The 12,722-nt window shown below is 42.3% G+C and overlaps 1 long non-coding RNA gene across 1 annotated transcript; it reads left to right on the top strand.

Annotated features, from left to right (window-relative positions):
- The first annotated feature begins 7,693 nt into the window (after positions 1-7,693).
- LOC135448370 (uncharacterized) lies at positions 7,694-11,010 on the top strand. The gene is made up of 3 exons (XR_010440431.1): positions 7,694-7,740; positions 10,201-10,278; positions 10,949-11,010. It is a non-coding gene; the product is annotated as an uncharacterized LOC135448370 (long non-coding RNA).
- Positions 11,011-12,722: the final 1,712 nt, after the last annotated feature.

Below are 12,722 nucleotides of genomic sequence, written 5' to 3'. Positions count from 1 at the left end.
AGTGTATGTAATACCACATTTCATAATGAATCATATTTTCTAATCATCTTCCTTTTTATGGTTTTTTCAAATCCTTTGTATAAATATGTATTATAACAGCTTGCTTCAGTTTTTATCTGTGAATAAAAGATACATCTATTGTTACAAGTGCTTTTTGCTGTGTATGTGATTTTAGTATTCAGCAGAGGGAGGATGGTCTCTGGTACACTGTGTTAAATGTCACATTGCATTGTCTCTTTGCCCAGAAGGTGTGTAACTGGGAACAGAGCTCTGACATTCGTCATCATAAACCAATCAGGAAAGAGAGACAAAACACCAAAGGGTGAAATAAATAGCAGTGATAATACTTATATTCTCTTAGCACTTGATAGTTTACAGAACAAAGACCTGCAGCTCACACACTTGTTTTCCCTGATGAGAAAAAGCAATTAAAAATGGGTCTGAAACCACAAGAATATTAGGAAGTGGAATCAAGCCCTGGGCCCCACAGGTCCATCATGGCAACCTGCTACATTCATTTCTTTGTGGCACTTCTGTGTTTGCTGGACAGCAGCTGTGCCTGGTCCTCAGCTCCTGGTGCTGCCTGGAGCCTCCAGGCAGGGTTAATGTAAACCTTGTGCCTCTGGTGACACCATCTCTGTTTTCCAGCCATTTGGCCAAAAGGTGGATCTGTGGGAAGTTTTCCCCTCCTCTTTTTCTCTCCTTAGGTAGCCCTAACAGCGTGGCATCCATGCCCTGTTTGCTTACCCTCACAAGAGGCCTCTGAGATGGGGTAAATTCCTTCCTCCTCATTCTGCAGCTGGAGAACTGGGAGAGTCAGAGCAGGAGTTTGATGCTTAAATAGCTTTTTGACTGTATGGGTTAAAAAGAGTGCCCTTCTTAGTCCCTCTGATTTATCCCTGGAAAAGAGTGCACCGTGTTTGTTTACTGATATTTGGCACTGTGTCTGGTTGTATGCAAGGGAATATGGCATCTAGAATTTCTGGAGGATCCCTTTGCTGATACCCTGGAATACCAGCTATATTTACTAACTTGTAAATTCCATCTAAATTTAATTTCTGTGGGCAGAAAGTCACAGTTCTTCAAATATAGAATCAAAACCATGTAGTGATTCAATACATTGTGGGCTTTTCAGAGCAAGGATTAGATAAATAAAAACAACCAAAATTAAAAAAAAAAAAAGAACAGCATGCTGAGGAGCAAATATTTATCAGCAAAAGAGAAAACCTCCACAAACATGATGGCAAAAAGAGAATGTATTGATGAGGAGCTCTGCACATGGCATTTGGTTCTGCACTGGTGCCATTGCACTGTCCTCTGGAGATGCACATCTCAGTGGGGCTGTGGCAGGATGAGGTGACCTGTGGGACCTCTGAGCCCTGGGCACAGCAAGGCTGGGCACACACTCTTCAAGGCTGCCTCTAACAGCATCTTGAATGGACCCAAGGGGTTTTGTTTCTTCTATTTATTTTCCAGCCACCTCATCCTCTCCTTGGGTGTCTTCATTGCTTCTCCCCTACCCGAAAATATTACCATCCTCTGAAATAAAAGTCAAGCTGCTAATCATCCATCCTAGTTTTGATAAACCTGAAAATTTGTTTAAATATTCCCTTGTATAGTGCTTGCTGATCAGACTTGCATCCTTTGCTATTTTCTCCTTCTTTTCTAACTATGGTTATGTTTGCCACAAAGAAACAAATGAGACATTTCAGGGCTACTGAGTTCCACGTCAACATGGCAATAATATGCAAATTGAATGCATTTAGCCTCTGGCTTGGTGGCACAAAGCAAGCCTGAGATGCAAAATAAGGTGAGGCACTGATGGATGAAATACAAAGTTTTCCCTGTGCAAATACAATTCTTTATTGGTGGTTGAGGGTAGTAAATTTTCTTTCATATTTCAAGATCTGAGATAATATTTTAGCTTACTATTTCAGCTGTTGCAGTTCAGTTTGTTGCAGCCAAAATTTACATAAACTTAGTTTATTATTTGAGTCTATTTTACAAAGACTTAATTATATCAGATTACACATAATAATTTCAAAATTAAACTGGATGCGTTATTTCAGTCCTTGTCTATTTAAATTTGATGGTTTAAGATAGCCATTAAATTGCACACTCAAACACCTGATTGTGTTTAGCTTGTTATGGTATCAAAAAAAAACTTTATAAACCCACTGGCTTTGGAGAGCAGCCTGAATAACTTTTGGCAGGGATAGTTCACACTGGAATTCTTTCTCCTTTGCCTGCAGTTCTTCCCATGAAATCCCTCACCTTCTCTTTGCTGGGGCAACACTTTCTAGGTCCCTTGATAGCCCAGTTTATCAAGCAGCTCACATCACACCTATTTCTCAGCAACAGAAAAAAAAAGTATTAACAGCTGCTGGGTTTTTTGGAACCACTGCAATGGTGATTCAAAGCTTAAAGATTAAATTTCAGGGACACAAATTCCCTGTTCCTCAAACTTCACATCTCACTAGGTTTCACAAGGAGGCCAGAGGTGAGCTTGCCTGTGTGTGAGGGACAAGGAGAGGAGAGGTTCCCACATGGCCAGGCCTGTTTCAGGAGGAGATGAGGTATGGACTGGGACAGAAATCAAGTGAGAAGGCAAAACTCTCATCTGGTGACCAGGGACTGGAGAAAGTGAGGAGGAACTTGTTCTGGACATGGCCTCCAAGCTTACTTTTGCCTTTTCCCATTCAATGACCATGGTTCAATGCATAAAGCTACTCCTGGGAGATGGGATTTCAGCTGGGGACATTGTTTTAAGTGTTTGGAATTGCAGTTAGTACAAACAGATTCCCTATAGAGAAATAAGATGTTCTGTAGACAAAAACTTGTTTAATTTATGCGTAAACCCTTTTCCCATGCAGTGCTCCTGGTCTAACCAGTTCCAGCTAAGGCAGTTCTAGGACACTGTGACTGCAAAATTGAAACATCAGTACTAAAAGAGAATGCAGTAGAAATAAAAGATTGTGAGTTCTTTTCTCAGCACGCAGAAAATGTTGCATTTATTTCTATTTCAAGGTACTCTTGTATTCTCTTTCTAGTTATAAACCCACGTTTTCCAGTCACTTGCATTTTATTTTTAAAGTTATGTGTGGAACATAACTCCACAGGCAGCTGTTCTATAGTGTGGCTATAGGCAGGGTTTAAGACAAAAATGTTCGCTATAAGATGACCTCTGTATCAGATGTCCAAGCTGGCAGAAGTGGACATAAATAAAAAATGCTTTTATATTTGGGACCCAGTTCACTACAGCACTTAGGCACCTGTTTAAGCAAGCAAGTAAATCTGGTCTGTATCCAGCAAAACACTCCAATTTTGGCTTATATCCCATTGACTTGGATATTTTTTTTTGCTCCAGGGCTTCAGATGGTGTAAATTCCTTTAGCAGTGGTTCAGCAGAGCTACCCTGACTTTCACCAGATGAAAATCCTGCTAAAAACATTTTATTTATCAGTAGTATTTAGGAGAAAGGAAGGATATTGGTGTGCAATGGTATCACAAGTGCAAATTAGAAAGCAGAAACTGCCTTCCAGGCTGCTCCTGTATGCAGCATCTCATGGCTTCACGCAGAATTTGACTTGCAGAAATATGCTTGTGGAATACACAGAATAAGACATAACCCTTGACAGTGAAAATGCTCAGAGATTTATGATCACACCTGAGGGGAGCTGCTGGATGACAGGGTGTGTTTGGCATGACTGTGACCTTAGAGTGGCTTGCAGGGAAGCCAATGGCTTCACTCCTTGTTTCCCTTCCCAAGAGCTCCCCACACACAGAGGGTGGGTGGGACAGCTGCAGCATGGAGCCAAGAGGAGGGGAATATTTCAGAGCAACCCACACAGGGACTCCAGGTGATGCACTCCCTCAGCAGCCTGTCTTTAACCTTGTTTATATGTCTTTTGCTTCTGAATTTAGATTGAGACAGGTCATTCCTGGTTTTAGTATTTTCCTGAGATCCCCATATGAGACAATAGGGCAGGTAACCCTACACTGCATCTCACTGGGGGCGTGGAGAGTAAAGGGATGCTCTTACAGCAGACACAAATAACATTTCTGCCATCTCTCCACTGCATCAACACTTATGCAGAGGCATAATTCACTTGCTGCACTTTTATAGTAATATTCTCTCTCGAGACTAGGACCTTTCAAATCTTGATTGTAAGGAGGTCTCTCTCAGACAGGTTTTGTTTGTTTGCTTTGTCTTCCAAGTGGACAGCCCAGCTCAGGCATGAACCATTGCAAATTCACTCTGCCAAGGTTTTGCCTCATTTATTTCTTTAATGTAAACATTTCTTTGGGAGCTTCCTATTAGGTCTGGAAAATGATGGCAGCAACTCCTTTCTTGCTTGGGCTTGCTGGGACAGCTAAAAGACAGCCCTGACTTTAGAAAGACTAGGTTTTGGAGTTCTGCTGTTGACTGAGTAGGAAAAGAACCAGGTCACTATTTAAGTCCTGGCATCTCTGGTGTTAAAGCAATATTAGATGACCAGAAGGAGCAAAGCCTTTATTCCCAGGGTAGGCAAAGAGCAGATCCTGCCTCCTTGTTATCTGGCTTTCCTACCTGAGGTCAGCAGATTGTCTCAGGCTCTGCCCTTCAGTGTGTCAGGGATCTAATCAGGCTTGGAGTTCCTGCACACGGCTCTCGTGACTCTATTTAAAGCACATTTTAATTGATCTGACCTTGTATAGGAAATACCTTTGGAGTCCTGGTCTGCTGCTCTCTGGGAGGCAGGCACAGTGCTTCAGGGCATAGGCAGTAGAGAAATAAGCAGACATTTTAGAGTTTGGCCTTTGACTGGAAAAACTGACTTTTAAATATTGTCTCGCTGAGACCTTTCCCTTTGCCTGCAAGCATGACCCTCCATTTGTCAGCACCTGGCAGAGATACACTTACAAATGCTGCTTGTTTTGAAGAGTGCCACTCATTTTGTTGTATATTACCATTTAAATGAGTTGCATTTGTACCTAAAGGCTTCAGTCTCATGGGGCTAAATGCTGTACAAACACAATTTTTTAGCCTAAATAGACAGGGAACGAGAGGGAAGGACAAAGTGGACTACTGTGTTTACCTTCAAATTGAGCTCATAAAAGTTCTTAAAAATATGTCTCTTCCAATGTCCTTTGCTGAATACAGAGAAAAACATTCAGCTGTGGCAGCTGAAACCCTACAGACAGGCTCCAATGGCTGCCATTTTCAAACTGCTCACTTTTCAAAGTGAGGATAATGTTACTTACTTATGCAACAGGAAATGAGGGAGAGCTTTGATTTGGCTTTTGGGGAGAGAAACAGAAGGAGGAAAATGTAATGATGTATACAAATACATCCATAATGGAAGAAAATGCCAGTACATGGATTGTGCCCTTTTTTGCAAAGCTGTTCATTCTGGGCAAGTGCAAAGGAGGGGAGTGGAGTCCCCTGTTTATATCCTTGGTCACATTTCTGCTCAGCCCATACCAATCAAATAATTTCCAAACCCCCCATGTATAGCTTTGATGTAGAAATATTTTCTAAAACACTTTTGCAAACACAATGTTTCCCTGTTTTCTCCTTTTCCCAGTTTTTAAGTGTTCAAGTGTCAGTTCTTGGTTTCCTCTTTGGATGCCTCACTTGGTCTCTGATCTGCTCTTTAGAATCTAAAATCTCTCTTCCTTTTCTCTGCTCTTCTTTACTAATAATCCTGTTGTAAATGCAGTTTACTATTAGCTGTTGTGCAATGGTAGTGAAGTTTCTTCATGGGGTTATCCTTGAAAGACAGGTGACCCAACACCAACCAAGATTTGAAACAGCATTAAAGCATTAAACTTCAATGACATGTCTCACTTATTTTTCCTTCAAAATGAGAACTAGGAAATTTCTCCAGGTCTAGGTAAGGAAGGTCTTTCAACACACTGACAACACACTGACTAGCTTACCATAGCAACTAAAGATCCCTTTTCAGGTGTGTAAATTGTAAATATAGGATTGAATTTTTTTTTTTTTTTGATAAAACTAACCCCTCCACAGTGTGCATGTGCTGTTTGAATCACTGATGTTATAAATTCCATTAATGTAGTAGGTAGGTCTGTATGTGTTGGGAATATGGCCAGGAATCTCGGCTCTGTGTGCACCAGGCATGCAGCTCTACACTCCTTGTCCTCCCAGTCCTCTCCTCATTAGCAGTGTTAACAATCAGGCTGGAAAGGAGCACAGCAGCCTGAGAGCACTGTGTGCAAACTAACTGGGACCCTTGGAAACACTAGGGCCCTGCCTCCCTCTCCCTGGCAAAACCCTCTCTCTGCTCTTAGCACGGATGCAGCTGGTCAATAGTTCTCCGGCTGATGGTAGCTGAGGTGCAAGGCTGCTGGCAGCACTCGAGGACCAGTGCAAGTTGTTGCATGCATTTCAAGTGGCTGCCACTTGTGTTGCTGCTTACACAGAGCCCCTGATGCTTTGCAGGGGGTGGTTTAGCTGCAGCCTACCCCATCAACACACTGCAGTGGTTCTGCTGTTTGCATGCAGGTTTGAAATGTGGCAATGCTTCAACAAAGCTCTGTGTTTACACTCTGTGTTGCATCAGCCTTGCCTTTCCTGTGCTATCATCTTATCAGAGTGAATGAGTGATGAGTTTTGCCAGCCTGCAGCGCACTGGCACGAACTCTTCCAAGGAACCTGCTGCTCCTTTTCCTTTCTGAGGTGCACCCACGTAGGCTGGGGAGGGTCAGTGCATGACTGAACAGCTCCACTGGTTGGCAGAAATATCTGTGGCCACCAGAACATAACTCAAGTTCTCCTGCTAGCTCCCAGTCTTTGGGAAGTCCCAGGGCTAGTTTAGCAATGTCACAGATGTCAGTGCCAGCATGGCAGAACCCTGCAGGCCACCTGAAACGTGCCAGTTTTTGTCATTACTACACTGCATTTGCCATTTTTGAACCATTTAATGTCAAGATGGGAGTTTTGTTAGCATTTACACCCATCAGATGATGAGCACTCCCATTGCCTGGGGGATGCGAGACTGATGAAGAAATAACAGATTTCCCTGTGCACTTGGAAAAAGGAGTGAAAAGGCTGTAGTCTTTATTTGCACACAGAGAGGGAGTGGTGACCATGTGGAAGGACTCAGCTTTGTACTGCAGCCAGCTAAAGTGACAACTTGACAGCCCTGGCAATGTGCTGGTGACTCACCACACCTATCAATCCAACAAGAGCTGGAGATTTGCTCTGTATGAAAAGAAACTGCTCATTTTATTTGCTTTATGTTGATTTTTGCCTCCTCTAAGATGCATGATGACCCAAGGATGGTGGTAAGATGTTTCATACCTTAGCAAACAGGCACCCATTTTGTCCAAACCTGAACTTGTCCAGCAGCTTTTGAATAGAAATACAGTTTGCTTTTTATGTTGGGTGTTTCAGACATGTTCTAACTGCATCATGAAATGACAGAAGAAAAACTGCAGAAGACTAGAGGAGAAGACAGCCTGTGCCTATTTATAACTCTGAGTTGACTGTTCTTGTAGGGGGACACAGTATGGATAAATGAAGGTGGCATGGAATGTAATCTTATCCCCTAAAAAGTTGCAGCTCAACCAATTATTAAAGATTAGGAGCAGGCCTGATGTTAACAGGCCACACCTGTAGCAAATAAGAACAGTGGTATAAAAGAGTGGATTGGTGGGAACTGTCATTAGATGGTCACTGCAAGGACCAGGAAGAGTCAGTACTTAGAGGAGCTGCCTATGAGAACCATTGAGGAGGTATGAAACTCTGGTAATATGGAATCTTTGGACTATAATGATAATAGAACTCTTGATATATAAGATAAACATGTTCTGCACTAGACCAGCATCGTTCCCACACACGCCAGTAGTAGTCTCAGTATTGATATTAAAGCAAGAGAGCTTTGCCTCATAGCTTGCACTTCAGGCTGTGCACGGTACCTGGCAGGAGGAGCAGATGTAGCATGAGTAGCATGGTTTCTTATGGACTTAAAACCCCCTCCCACTAAAGTTGATCTCCTGACATGCTCCCAGTGACAGTCCCAGCAGACAAAAGACATCATGTGCCTTGGCTAGTGCAGAGCAAATTGTGTGCTGGCTGCCTGGCCAATTGCTGCCACAGGGATAGCGAGATGCCTGACTTGCCTCCCCTTGGTGGAGGAGTTAATTTCCTCCTCTATCTCACTGCCAGTTTTCATGAAACCCTGTGGGAATGTAATTATCACTGAGATTTCTGTCCTTGATCAGATTTGTTTGATGTTGGCCAACCCTTCTCCCAGTTACTGCAGAAAGGGGGAGAGTGGTGAGATGTACAGGGATGTTGAATAATAGGGATCAGCAGTTAGATGCATTCCTATGTGCAGTATTTTTCTAAATAATTTGCTTTCAGAGCTGAGCATGGTATTAGAACAGAAAAATACACAATGAAGCTACACAGTCCTGAGTGATTCAGTGACATCTTGTCCTAAACCTGAGGTCATCTGCCTGTAATGAGATCTGCCTATAATGAGATACATCTGGAATAGGGTTTTGTTATTCTCAGTAAATAACACCTTTCTCTGCTTTATTCCCAGGAATGAATTGTAAGTAGCTGAGAAGAGAGAATATCAGTGCAGCCAGTCGTTCTGTGCTCTGTGGGGTTAGAAAAGCTGAAAACAGCACTGTCCTGCCATTTGCTTATGAGGGTTTCTGACAGCTCCAGATTCTGGTTACAGATTATGCTGGCACAGGTTTACCTGATAGTACACTCTGGTAAATGTTTGAAATTACATCAGTATTGATGAAAAGAGGATTTGGGCCTCATTCCTTCCTTCAGGAAATCACCTGTGTTTTAGAAAGAATGCTCACACACTGTCTTAGCTCCCTGCCATGCTCTGGGAGGCACTTCTCTAATTTACGGGCTCCGTGCACGTTATTGAATGGTACGGAATTAACTGGAGGTGAAAACAATTCTAGCACATTTCTTCAGCTGCTGGCAATACATGTAACTCCATTGTCTTTAATAACAAGTGCTAATTTTACACCTGTTAAGGACTTGATAAAGAGCGGCTTGGCAACGCTGTGCCTTCTGGGGTAGATAATGAGCCATTTTGTATCTTTCAGTCCTGGCTTCCTCGCTTGCTTGTGCTGGCTGGAGTGCTAGGAGGGTGAGATGTGGATTTTATTTGCTGCCAAGGCTCTTATGTTATTATTCTGCTTCTCCCTTGCTGCTAGGAGCCATATGGGTGACTCTTCTGGGAATGTGTGGGCACTGTGTTTTGACTTACAGCCCTGTGTGAATGGTTTTCTTGACCTGCGTGATAAATCTTTATATGAGGAGAACATTTGGAAAAAATCTTCACTTGCACATACCTTTGTCTCAAAAAGTGAAGGGAGCCTTGGAGGAGTTTTAGTGAGAATTTTTTGAAGTCAGTAATTGTATGGGCCATCTGCTGTGAGGGGGAGAGCTGAAAAATGGTAGGTATTGTCTTAAGTGTGCGTAATCCAATTTTTTTTTGTGAATGCAGCCTTTAATCACCACTCTTGCAAAGTGAGGCATCTGCTTCTGAATTTAAGTAGCTGAGACTAATCAGACTAATTCAAGCCTTTCTGCAATAGGCCTAATTGATCAACCTAATATCTTTGCAAAAAAAAAAAAGGGAAAAATTTTTTATTTACGTTACTCTTTACAATAATGAAGATGAATATTTTGATCACTTTGCAGGATAGTCTTGAAAGTTGATATAGAAATTTGTTTACAAAATACACCTGCTGTTATTTGTTGCTATTTCAAAGCCTGCACTGTGCTTAAAGGGAGAAGAAAGTGCTGATGTGTGTACTTCCTACTGGAGTCCTCTTATTCTCGTCATAGTGGAAAAAGTTGTGTTAGTTTGAAATACAACTTAGCCTGAAGTGTGTGTGGAGTATTCTAATGCAAATTGCTAATTTGAACTGAAGTATTTAGTCTGAGGAGAAGTTCTCAGTTAAACCTTTTCTCAAGCCTTCTGACATGCATTCAGTATGTTTTGTAAATATTAAAGCAAGCTATGATTAGAAAAGTGCTATTGAGGGTAAACTGAGGAAAAGCAAAGGCACACGAGTTAGTAAGGCAAGTATGTCTTGGCTCCTTGTTCCTCACTCTGGCTGTTGGAAGATACGGCACATCCCACAGCTTACAGTCTAATATTGCCTGGACCTGCCCAGATGTTCTTGAATCAAATACAGAAATGTTGTTTACAGGACAAAAATGCACTTCTGAGAAGAGGGTGCTTATCACTGTAACATTAACAAATCTGAATTCTCCTCAACTTGCCTCAGGTAGGAATTCACTGATATTTTTACAATTGGATATTGTCACATTCCTGAAGAAAGTTGATATGGACAAAATGATTAATTTTATTATACATATAGACACACATTCAGGCAGAAAATTGTGGTAGTAACAACATTGCATTGCTCTGCTTTGTGATCTTGTTAAAATAAGGTGTTTTATTTGCTGGTGTTGAAAGCTAGGACAGACCCCCCCTTATAGCTTCAGATAAATCCTGACATTTCACACAGATCTAAACCCTGGGCAGATTATTAACCCTTGAGTGAAGTATAATGCATAGTGAAAGTTATTCATACACCTAAGTCTTTATCTTAATTATTGTTTGCCTGCTGTATTAGGGAATGGCCTAATGTGCCAAGTGCAAAAAGCATTTCAATTCAGCAAGTGCCCATGGCACCAGAACTTCTTTTTAAACATAGAGAGAATAGCTCTCCTCCCACTGTCCTTGTGATGGTAACATAATAAGAGAAGAAACCATAGTATTGAACGCAGCAATGAAATATTCCTATTGGTTTGTAAGGCTGTAGTGGAAAATAATCAAGGGAAATGGCAAGAGTAAGCCAGTGAGAGTTAACTTAGAAAAACCTGGCATTACACAAGTCAGAAACATATGAAAGCTTCCAGCTCGCTTTATTTCACTTAGTTAATGTTTTGCAGAGTGTTCTCATGTGTGGTGCTGATCTGAACTAAGATCTAGTCCATGGAAGCCTTTCATAAGGTAAATAAACCAACATCCTCCAAAGGGTATTTAAGCATAGATAATAATCTTGGCTTAATATGTCATGAACATTTGTTACAAGTGTTCTCATCCTTTCCCCTCCTAGCTTTTACAAAACGAGCCTATTGACATTTGTAGGATGTATCTGGAATGTTTCTTAACTCCCAGAAGTTGTAGCATAAATATTTTTTTACTAAATGCTGTCACTTGAGCACTCTTTTTGACTTCTCTTCTTTGATGTAGCCAGGAAGCACACTGCTGTCCCTGCAGTGGTAGGAAGGGATACCTTGGTCTCACAGGTGTTGCACAGCCCAAGATGAATTTCATCACTTTGAAAAATTAAGTCCTGGGACAGTCTTGGTCACAGTTATGGTGCTTTCATGTGGTTTGCTATTCTCTTAGTGGTGTTGGAAGTCTATTACATTGTAATGCTGAAAGGAATTTTTGCTCTCAAGTGTCTCATCTATTAGTAAGTAGAGATCCAGTTCTCTGTAACATCTTATCAATGTTCAGGATGAGGGGATTGAGGGCATCCTCAGTCAATTTGTTGGTGACACCAAGTTGGGTGGGTTGATGGGCCCAAGGCAGGATGTGTGAGGTGTCAGGCCCTGCCTTTGGGTCACAGCAAACCCTGCAGTGCTACAGGCTGGGGACAGAGTGGCTGGAAAATGAACCTGGGCTGCTGTTGATATGAGCCAGCAGTGTGTGCAGGTGGCCAAAAAGGCCGGTGGCATCCTGGTCTGTATTGGGTAGATTGTGGCCTCAGGAGCTGGTAATTGATTGTCCCCCTCTACTCAGCACTGGTGAGGCCACACCCCAAGTTCTGTGTCCATTTCTGGGCCCCTTATTTCAATGAAGACACTGAGGTGCTGGAACAAGTCCAGAGAAGGGCAGTGGAGCTGGAGAAAGGTCTGGAGTACCATTGTAGTGAGGAGCAGCTAAAGGAGCTGGGGGTGTTTATCCTGGAGAAAAGGAGGCTCAGGCAGGACCTTATCACCCTCTACAACTGCCTAAAAGGAGGGTGTAGCAAGGTGGCCTCTTCCCACAGCCAACAAGCAACAGGATGAAAGGAAACTGCCACAAGTTATACCAGGGAAGGTTTAGAGTGGATATTAGGAAATATTTCTTCATGAAAAGGGTTGTCAGGCATTGGAAGTGGCTGCTGAGGGAAATGGTGGAGTAACCACCCCTGGAGGTATTTAGATGTGTGGATGTTGTGCTTAAGGACATGGCTTGGCAATGCTGGGTAATGGCTGGGCTGAATGATCTTAGAGGTATTTTCCAATCTAAATGATTTTTAGATCTAGATAAATCTGTTAAATGAAACCTCTCTAGTGTTGTTACCAGAGGCTGCTTGGGCACTGGGCTGGAGTTGGAACCAATGATGCTGATGGGTCCCTTCCCACTCAGCATATTCTGTGGTTCCAGGAGATGTTTAAGCCAGGGGGCTCCTTATGAGCTGAGAGGCTCTTCTGAAAAACACAGGGCCTGGGCAGCCAGTGTTTTCTTTCTTTTGCATATGCAGTGGTAGAATAAGGAAACTTGTGAAAGTGAAGGAAACAGGAGAATTTGGAGAGATAAAGTGAGAAAGGTGAACTAGGCGGGACTGTGCCAAAACTGTTACTGTCAAGTAGTGGGGTTGAATGGATAGCAACTAATGGGAGCACTATCTGTCTTGCTATTTGCTTGCAGTCTCTGCCATGATACAATTTT

Source organism: Zonotrichia leucophrys, chromosome 5 (genome assembly GCF_028769735.1).
Source record: "Zonotrichia leucophrys gambelii isolate GWCS_2022_RI chromosome 5, RI_Zleu_2.0, whole genome shotgun sequence".
Lineage (NCBI taxonomy): Eukaryota > Metazoa > Chordata > Aves > Passeriformes > Passerellidae > Zonotrichia > Zonotrichia leucophrys.
The sequence above is the reverse complement of the archived record's forward strand: the minus strand, read 5'-3'. Positions and strand labels throughout refer to the sequence as shown.